We start from the raw sequence: 10106 nt of genomic DNA on the forward strand, positions 1-10106 counted from the left end.
CCCAGAGAAGGGCCGTGTAGGGAGATGCAGCACACAGCAGAACCGGGGTACACCAGGCCTGGGGCTGGGCAGCACTGTGCTCATCCACAAATAAAAGGAAAACAGTGGGGGTGTGGGCGCTACGCTGTCTGGGGGTGCCAGCGCCCCATCCTAACCAGGCAGGTGCTGCAGGTGTGTGGTGAGGCCCGGCCTGGCTGCAGTTCGGCTGCTGCGTGTTTGCTGCCCCACCGTGGCCGGGGCTTGGCACCGTCTCTGGGCTCTGCTGGGACATCCCTTCCCCGTGTGATGTCCCTAACATGGCTTCCAGCCTGGGAACATGGTTATCAGCCTATGGCCAGGAGCCCTGGCCTAAGAGGATGACACAGCTCAGCTGGTGCTGCTGTTGACAAACCTTTATCTTTGTTTCAGAAGCTGACAAATCCTTTATCCCAAATGCACGGGAGTCATGGAAATGCACAACTTTTCCTGGCTGGGGCCACGGCTCTGCAGGCTGTGTGTGTGTGTGGGTGTACAGCACACCCAAGAAGTGCATGAGGAAAGGGAATTAAAAGGTACATTTATTCTGGTGCACAAGTTGTGCAGTCCATGCATTTTTTTTTTCGCTCATGAGACATGTCTCCTTGTACAAAGCACACAGATACTTTTATGTTTCTAAAATGAAAAATTTGATAAAAGCTGTGGTTTTTCAGGAGGGCCCTGGGGCTTCGAAGGGCCAGGCCTGGATCCTGGGTGACCCTGGCTGCCTGGGCTTGCCCACTGGCATCCGATCGGGACAGGGGGCAGAAGCTGCCTCTAGGCCGTAGGGTGCAGTGAGTTCGGGCTGCCCCTTCTTGGACCCCTGAGTTGGTGCAGACCCGCTCCAGGCCCTTCCAGGTTTCTGTGGACTGGGTTCTGAGGCAAGAGTGGCTTTTGGTCCCAAGCGGCAGCCAGGGAGGGAGACACAGCGCTGCCTGGCCAGCCCTCCCAGCCCCAATGCTGTCCCTTGCACAGCTGAGTCCATGCCACTTGAGTCCGCTCTCTGTGTGACATCATCATTCTTGGGGAAGCCCAGGCATGAAGCCCCGCTGTGTGGAGAGCCAGGGGAACCGGGGGCTCCTGGGTGGGAGGCAGCATGCCCCACTCCAGTGCGAGTCTCCTCTGACATCCCCTGAGCTCGGGACTGACTTGCCCTCCTCCCAACCAGTGCCTTCCGCCTGGCAGGTGTGATGACGGTGCCTGCTCTCGACGTTGACTCTGTCACCAGTCTTGGATGGGCGGCAAGCCTGCGCCCCTTGTCCAGCATGCGGCGCTAGTCCCTGTTCTCCCAGGCAGGGTGTGGTGAGTCAGGATTCACACCCAGCGTGGCTGTTCTTGGGGTGTCCCCTGAATACTCTTGGATCTCCCTGCGACCCCACAGCCTCTTCCTCACACAGATGCTCCATGGCATTTTTCTGCTTCCTGGCTACCTGTGACTTAATGTGTTAACCCATCCTTAGTATCACAAACTGCACAGAGACTATGCCATCTCCCCAGCTCAGGGCCACCCTGCAGCCACTGGCTGGTTGCTAAGAAGCCCCTGATGAAGTTGATCGGCAGGTGTACACATCTGGTGCCTGGGCTGAGAGGCATCATCAATTCAATGAAAGAGGTGAGGAGCTGATCACAGTCCTTGAGTCAGCAAAGGAAGCTGTGGAGTGGAGGGCACGGGGGCTTGGTGCATGGGGTTGGCACGAAGCCCATGCTGGGAAGAGAGGGTGCAGGCACGAGTGTGAGTGATGGCCCAGGTTGGTGTGGTTGCTCAAGATGACTTGTGCCTCCCGGGGACTGAGTGCAGCCCTGTAAGGCACACACGCTCGTGTCCCGAGGGCACACAGCTCGTGTCTCCCAGGGGCCACAGCCCTGTAAGGATGAGGGCGCACAGCTTGTGTCTCCCAGGGGCCACAGCGCTGTAAGGATGAGGGCGCACAGCTTGTGTCTCCCAGGGGCCACAGCCCTGTAAGGATGAGGGCGCACAGCTCATGTCTCCCAGGGGCTACAGCGCTGTAAGGATGAGGGCGCACAGCTCGTGTCTCCCAGGGGCCACAGCCCTGTAAGGACGAGGGCGCACAGTTCATGTCTCCCAGGGTTCTGTCACAGCCCCAATAGCTCCTTTGTCTCAGTCCTGGCGACCCATCAGCCTGATGGTGCCCAGCACCTGAAGGCAAACAGTGTGTTGTGGGATGCCACCGTGCTGTGGTCATTTGTGAAAGCAACAAGCACGAATGGGAGGCCAGTCCTCTTGCAGCATCTTGTGTAAACAGATGGACAGGAATGGTGCCTGGACTGTAACTGGCACCTTAGAGATTGCTGGTTTGTTTCTTTTGGCTACTTGGAACACGTAGAGAATGAGAGAGCTTGGTCACAGCGCAGGACCCCTCTCCGGGGCTGGACCACGACAAAGCCAGCAGCCCAGAACTCCACTGGAGCTCCCCCTGGGTGGTAGGACCCCACGCATTGCCCCATCACCTGCTGCTTTCCAGGATACATCAGTGGGACTTGAACCGTAGATCTCCCAAGTGGCAACTTCACTCCTATGACAGGTGTTTTAATGTTTGTGTTGCATGAATAAATAAATATGCAAACAATGGCAACAACGAAGCAAACCATGTGAGCCACACGAACTGAGCCAAGCGCCTGCCTCTGGTCCCTGCAGACCCTCACCTGTGCGCTCAGGCTCCACCCACAAGGTCCAGGCGTTGGCACCTCCATCCCTGGCAGGGTGGCAAGCTGGGCCCAGGGCCAGCTCAGCTAGCCTGTGCCAGTGGCCACACAGAGCCTGGAGGGGGGTTCAGATGTGCTCTCTGCAGGTGGGTATCAGGATTGACGAGGCAGAGCCCCCTTGGAGGCTGAGGCATGCGCAGGACTTTGGACCAAGGCCAGCTGGAAGAGGGCGGGGCCAGGGCTCTCTGCTGGGCACACTCAGCTTTGCCAGCAGGAATACAGCCAGTAGCCAGCTGTCCCAGTCCTGCCTCTGATGACTGAGTGGTCAACGATGACTGATACAGAGATAAAATACTTTTTTTGTCTTCCCTGGATCACTGTTTTATTAATTCACATAGGAGCAACCCAAGAAACCAAACACGCTTCTCAAATTCAACCCGAGCCTGCGTTCCACATGGACTGAACAAGGCTGCAAGTGTGGTGTGTAGAGGGAAGCCATCAAATCTGCAGAGGAATGAGTGTCCAGGGCGGGGTGGGGCAGGGGAGAGACTGGAGGGGCAGCTGACACAAAACAAGTTCCCAGGCATCGGAAGCCAAGACTGGGCGCAGCAGCCAAGCCAGCAGCGGACAGAGGGCGAGAAGCCAGGCTCTGCCTGGGAAGACTCTGCAGGAGCACCTGTGTGTGTCACGTCTCTATCGATCCTCCTGGAAGAAAAACCTGGCTAGGAATGCTCCTTGTTGGAACACACCTCAGAACTGTCATTTTCATTCTGCTTTCTCCCTTTCCCTAAAGCGAAAGGCAGAGATGGCAGAAGTCTGGGCCAATCTTGCCTAATTCTTCTTACTTTTCAACAAGGGAGCTTGGCTGTGACCACGGTCTCTCAAGCCTGTGCTCAGCTGCGGCAGTGGACAGTGAGGGCGTGAACCCTCGGCAGGTCACCCTAGCTCGAGTCTGCCCCTTTGCTGGTGTTTTGGCACAGACCCCTCTCCCACCTGCAGATGTTGCCTAGGAGGAACACCCATCCTGTGAATGGCGCATGGCCATTTCTGAGCAAGGATCCTGGCTGCTACTTGTTAGCACTCTTGGTGGGTTTGGTCTATAATGAGTCAAAAGTCACATTCCACTCCTAGTTGCAGAATCTTCAAAGCATTATTAAGTGTCTGAGTTTCAAATCAGTGCATCTCTTAAATTGGGCCTCAGCACGAGTGTTTCCAAGTACAGCAACATCAGATAAAGCTGCCCAAGCGAGTGAAGGGGCTTCTTGACAGTTTGCAGCAAATACTTTGCTTCCAGCAAACACTGAGTAATAAGGACTTAGCCCCCTGCCTGGAACAACAACAGGAAATATAAAAATATCTCAAACAGCCACTTTAGGATGCCCAAAATAAAACAACAAAAGACAAAGAGAAGGGTGCCAGCCAAAACCAGCAATGGATGTCTGTGTGTAAAAGTGTCGATTGATGACCAAGTACGGGGGGGTTGCAATCAGAGGTCCCGGATGGGACAAGCAGTCGCAGGGGGAAGCACGAACAGTGAGACGGAGAGCTCACGTGAGCTGTGAGGGCAAGGTGCAGGGGGGACATTTGGGAGGTGAGCCAGTGAATGAGTGAGCTTTGCTTCAAATAAAACATCACGGATAGAACACGGGACACAGTGTTCAGAAGGTTCTCGTTGGTAGGGAACAGACCAAACGGAGCCCTAGTGCTGCTCGACCTCACAAATGTGAAGGCAGAGCCTCAAGGAGCAAACTGTTCCCACGGAATCCGATCGGATCTTACCACCAAATTCAGGGTCATTTTAGTCTAAAAAGGCTCAGAAGTCAGCCAGGCAAAATTCACAAAAACTGTTAGGTCTGAGGTCAGTTAGCAGCCAGTCCAGCTGGGGACGAGCACAGGCAGTCCGACTTGCAAGCGGAGACGTGAGACGCCTGGTGTGACCGCCTTTTCCATGTCCCAAGAATTATGGTAAACACTTACCTTGTTTATGAAAATGAAATGAATTGGCACTGTGATTAGATCACATCTTAAAAATAGCACTTTTCAGAAATACCAGGAAAGTTGTCCTGCTCGCACGTCTTCCTAGAATATAATCCTACTTACTTAAATTCCAGTTCTCAGACTCCCACTTTCATCACCTTTCTCCCAAAGAGGCTACTTTTTTTCCTCCCAGTTCCTGAGTATTTTGGCATTTTTGAAGTCTCAGCTGTTCAGAGAGTTTTCTAGCATTCTGCTCCAAGCTATGCTTCACCAGGGAGTCCTTGGGGATCCTTGGGGTGCCAAGGAGCAGCAACAGAATAATTCACGATTGCTGTCCTGTGTAAATCAGACCCTTGAAACACCAGGCTTCACTCTGGGACTTTGATCTGCTCAGCAGCTCCTATCATTACTGACTGGCATGTAAGAGATGAACTTTGTGGTTCCACGTGAGTTCACTCTGAACTACCGGAAGCACTCCTGGCTTGGATTGTCTTTGTTTCAGTGTGTGGGACCCAGCTACCCGATGAGCTCACATCGGGAGCGCTTGTTGAAAGCCAACGATGTCCTGAAGAAGCGGCCTTGCCTTCTCTGCAACTGTGCCCAGACTCTCGCAGCCCTCCCTGCACGCCTGGTGCACTGACAGCCCGCACGGCCGAGGCACTCACCGCCCACATGGCCTTGGCACTCACTGCCCGCATGGGCTCTCCTTGCTTCTCAGCTCCTGCTCAGATCTTTGCTACCTGGGCTCCGTGGAAAGGGACCTACCACCACATCTGAGGGTTGAGAGCCTCTGCAGCTTTTCCAGCCTCAGGCTCACTGTCCAGTACGCGCGTCCTCACTTGGCAGGCCTACTTAAGGGAAGCTGAGGCCTTTTGGTAGACACGCAGCCCTGTCAAGCTCTTTGCGAGAAGCAGCAACAGGGACTGCGTGGAGAGGCCTGCGTGGTGGGTATCTGAGAGAATTTCTCACCTACTTATCTTGTGGGATACCACATATACTGGAGCAGAAGATGCAGCCCTGCCTGTGTTGGCTATGCATATCATTATAAACACTATGATACGTGTATTTTTGGTCACTTATGATTGCATCACAAGTCACAGGCTAAAGACGGCATTTTTTTCTGAATTTGGACCTATGTCTGTAATGCAGAAAGAAGTTCAGAAAATCCATTAATTTGGGTCTGCTGTTGATAGGCATAATCATTATGCTTACCGGCTCCATTCTCCTGGTTTAGCGAGTACTGTTCATGCGTATAACGGGACAGGCTTCGCTTCTCTGCCGTGAATTGTATATATGCTTTCTACAGCAGTGGACTTGGCATGCAAATCTCACTAAAATATTTCCACATGAGTATAGCTATCACCAGTCCTAATGCCTTATTAATGCGGACAAAATACTTCATTTTAAAGACTGCAAAAACATTTAATAAACATGAACAGATTGGGTCTGCAACTAATACATCCATATGTATACAAACACATACTATAATATTTGCATCTCGATGGGTCTTTGTCCAGGAATTTGACCCCTGGTAGAAGGTGAGCAGCACTGTGAGAAGGTGAGCCCTCTCCTACGATCAACGTAACTCCCTTGCCTTTGCAATGCACACTTTCCCATCATGCCTATAACACATGGCATTAGCTGAAAAGTCAGCACAGCCCTTTTAGCAATGTTACTGAAAATAAATTGATTAGCGGGGACAAGCGATGATCTAAATCACCACATTTCTGAGGTCCTCTGTCATGGCATTTTTTTTATTGAAAAATCGTTGAGTTTTGAGTACGCTGTGGGCTTTAAAAATAGCTCCTGGGCCTTAGTGTTGACAAGTAGATCAAACGCAGACTGGGCTGAGGAAGGCTGTGTCCTTGCGGTGTCTCTGCGGCCTCTGCCGGCTGGCCCCTGTGTCGCTCACCACTGCTGCTCTCGTAGAAACTGCTACTGCTCGTTTTAATCTGGATTCTCTCATGCTGGAAATGAAATGCTTCCTGCACACTCTTTCTCAATTTTCATCAGAGTCCCAGGAAAAGTCCTTTGGGTCTGCCTAGCATGGGCTGTTGAGCCTCATGGACACTCACTGGTTACTGTGTGTTTTGGTTAGGTTCACTCAGGTGCCTCTGGCAGAATGGTTATTCTGGAGTGAGCTATATGAAGATGCATGTGATTTTGTGTGTGTGTGTGGGGGGGCTTCCTCAGCTTTCCCAAACTGGGCAGCAATAAACAGTACTCTCCCTTTATGGAAAGATGCTGGTCACACAGTCATTGCGGCCATCACCAACAGCCAGGGACGAACCTCTCTTCCATTCAGCAAGGGGCCTTCATGCATGGGACAGGCAGGGATGTGTCCTGAATCAGCACCAGGAAGTCCCAGAAGATGGACTGTCTGCCTTGATTGGAGGGGTGAGCTGACGCCGACTAGGTGGGCAGGTGGCCAGCAGGGAGGAGCTGAGGCCTTCCTGGCGGCCTCAGTCGTGCCGCAGCCTGCTTGCCTCACCTGCACCCAGCTACAGCCACACAGCCATTACGGTAACCTGCGTGACTACCCTGCATCACCACCACAAGTGCTATCTCCCAGTAAGGCCACTGTAACACACGGACCGTGGCTGACACTCCCACTCCGGCCATGCACCTGACCCCACGGCATTTCTGAGTTTTCAAAAAGAGGATCACTCAAATCCCATTCCCAGCATCCCTCTCTTGACTATTCAGTGAAGCCCAGCAGAGCCACCCAGGGCCTGCAGCTCTCTCTGGAGCATGCCCATGACCGCTCTGAATGGGCACTTTGCCCTGATGGAAGGAAGCCTGACTCGCTGCCCAGCTCGTCCTTGAAATGTTTTCTTGTGTTGGGGACAAGCAGTAGGACGCAGCCACTCTGTGACCTTGGGAAGTCAAAATAAGTTGTTCCTTTGAAAAATACGCATCTAAGAAGCTTCCCTTTTCCTCACAGAGATTCTCAGCATCTCAGGGCCTCAGCTGACCAGTCTAAGTCTAGATAATTTATAAATGCCAAACTTGAATATTTTATTATTATAGGTTAATGATAAGGCTATTACCATATGTCACAGAATAGTGCACTATTTTTGGCATGTTTACATGAAAGAAAGTATTACATCCTATCTGACCTTTTATGAATTAGTCATTACTGCAACCTAGATTGAAAATTCTCAGAGTAAAAAATGGATGCCATTCAATATGACTTTTGTTCCCGAACCTCTGATCTCTACGACCTGCTCTGAGCTCAGAATTAAACTGCTTCAATGTGGTCCACCTCGAGGCGGACACAGGAATGCAAAAGCGACAACTTACATTTGATCAATTCATTGACCAGTGGGGAGTCTGACTCTTCCTCTTGGGGGATTAAAATCACCAAGTGGGGCATCCACTCAGCCCTCGATGAGCTCGCTGGGGACAAATATTTGCTTTGAGAATCTGTAGTGGAAACTGCAAACAAACTGAATGGAAGCCTAGTGCTCCGTGAGGAGGCGTCTTCTATGTAGATGGCACACACAGATATCCCTTCAATAGTACTTTATTATGCTTCCTAGCTCCTGCTGGATTCCTGAGGAACACTGCAGTGTTAGGGATGATGGGCTCTTATTGATCGGAGGATAGACAAGCAGGGAGCATGCAGGGCCTGAGACATGAGTCTCCTTCGGGTCAGCTACCCCTGGGAATCTCCAAGCTTTGCTGCAGCTCTGTTGCATCTCCCAGGCACCCATTCCTGCAATATGCCAGGTTTGCTAGAACTCCAGGCCACCAGGCTGTTGCTGCTTTCATGCTTCCCCTGTCACCTTCTTATTCCCCACCTGCCACGTCCTGAATCATTAGGGAGAACACAAACTCTAATTTCCTTCCCTCGCAAATGGCACAGCCGTGCCGGAGGGCATGTGTCGCACAGCCTGCACGCTTAGAGTAAATCTTTCAGCTGGTAATGCTTCATGCCTGACTAATACTCCTACCGAGGGCCCTCAGCGACAGCACCCAGGCTCCGTTAGGAGACATGATGCTGCCAGTCCAGGAGCAAAATCCACAGTTCTGCTTGTTGGCTTTGCTAGGGAGCGCCCTGGACGGGAAGCAAAGGCTCCCGTTTGTGCTGCGGACACCAACATCGGTCCTATTTACAGAGGATTTGTAGAGGGCTGCCAGGGCAGCTGGGGGTGGAGCTTCCTGGATCATTAGGACATGACCTGTGGATGGGCAACAATGTTTATTTAGTAATGAAGCAGTAAGCAACCTCCGAGTGCCTCCCATGCCTTGGTTGCTGATGTGAGTCCAGGGGCGGGATCAAGTCTGCATCCACAGGCTACACATGCTGATAGACTCAGCCTCCCAGGAAACACACACACACGGCTTCCAGGTTGTGCTGCATGCCAGGAAGGGAGCAAACGGGGTGGGGTAGATGATGAGATCTGCAGGAGGGAGTGGCTGGCGCCTTCGAGAGGTGATCTGAGGCTGTCCTCCAAGGTCGGCAAAGGTATCACACCGGAGGAGCTGTTAGCCATCACACTGCAGGAGCTGCAGGTGCAGGACCCGATGCAGGTGTAGAATTAGTGGGCTCAGCTTCCTGCAGATAGAGACAGACCTGGTGGCCAGCTGAGTGGGACTGGCTGCCTTGCTGTTTCCATGGGAGGTTTGGGGCAGTTAGTTCCAAACCGGCCTAGATGAAGGGCAGCCAAGAGTGTTGGGTGCTGTCTTTTCCAAAACTCTCTCCCGGCAGGATGTGGGCGGTCAGGCACTGTGTGTCCCCCCAGGACGGTGGCATGATTCTCCAGAGGCGGGCTGTGTGTTCGAAGCCATCTTAACAGATCCAGGGCTTTGTGCCCCAGGTGCATACCACACGTTTCACAGAACCATGACGCTCTCAAGCACTGCTCTGGAGACACCATGGCAGAGACCACCTCGGTCCCACGGATGGCCCTGCAATACTGATTCTTAGCCTTGATCCGGTGGCTGGCAGGATTGCCTTTGTTTCCATCAGCATAAAGGATTGTTTGATATTTCTGTTTGTGTTTCCGTGTTCCACCTGGAAGGAAACGAAAAGCTTTTTCCAACAAACTGAGGCTTGTTTTGCCTGTCGGGCAATTTGGGTTAAATCCTGCAGGAAGTTGAGAGCAGGTGTGGGCAGCTTAGAGCAGCTGAAGCTAATTACGGGGTTTCCTGAATTTAAAGGAAGCGAAACAGAATGAGAGGCTGAAGACTTTCAGGGTCGCCTCTGACATCAATCACGCAATCACGCAATCACACATTCACTCCTTTGACGCGGAACCAGACGTTTGGGACCACGTTAGCCATGATTCTGTGGATATCTTAGAGTATGCTTACAGAAGAAATACACTAACTATGTTGACATTTCATGAAACAGAAAATCAGAGATTTATTTGAAAGGTAGAGGTTACAGAGAAAGAGAGAGCGAGCGAGCTGGGTGGGCGTATTTTCCCACTGCTGGTTCATTC

General features: G+C 52.2%; 1 long non-coding RNA gene across 1 annotated transcript; it reads left to right on the forward strand.

Moving 5' to 3' along the window:
* Positions 1-407: 407 nt before the first annotated feature.
* LOC121160825 lies at positions 408-3205 on the forward strand. The gene is made up of 4 exons (XR_005884581.1): positions 408-551; positions 1201-1627; positions 2499-2558; positions 3078-3205. It is a non-coding gene; the product is annotated as an uncharacterized LOC121160825 (long non-coding RNA).
* The last annotated feature ends 6901 nt before the right edge of the window (positions 3206-10106 follow it).

The sequence above is a fragment of the Ochotona curzoniae genome, unplaced genomic scaffold (assembly GCF_017591425.1).
Source record: "Ochotona curzoniae isolate NIBS_2020 unplaced genomic scaffold, NIBS_Ocur_1.0 contig_46, whole genome shotgun sequence".
Lineage (NCBI taxonomy): Eukaryota > Metazoa > Chordata > Mammalia > Lagomorpha > Ochotonidae > Ochotona > Ochotona curzoniae.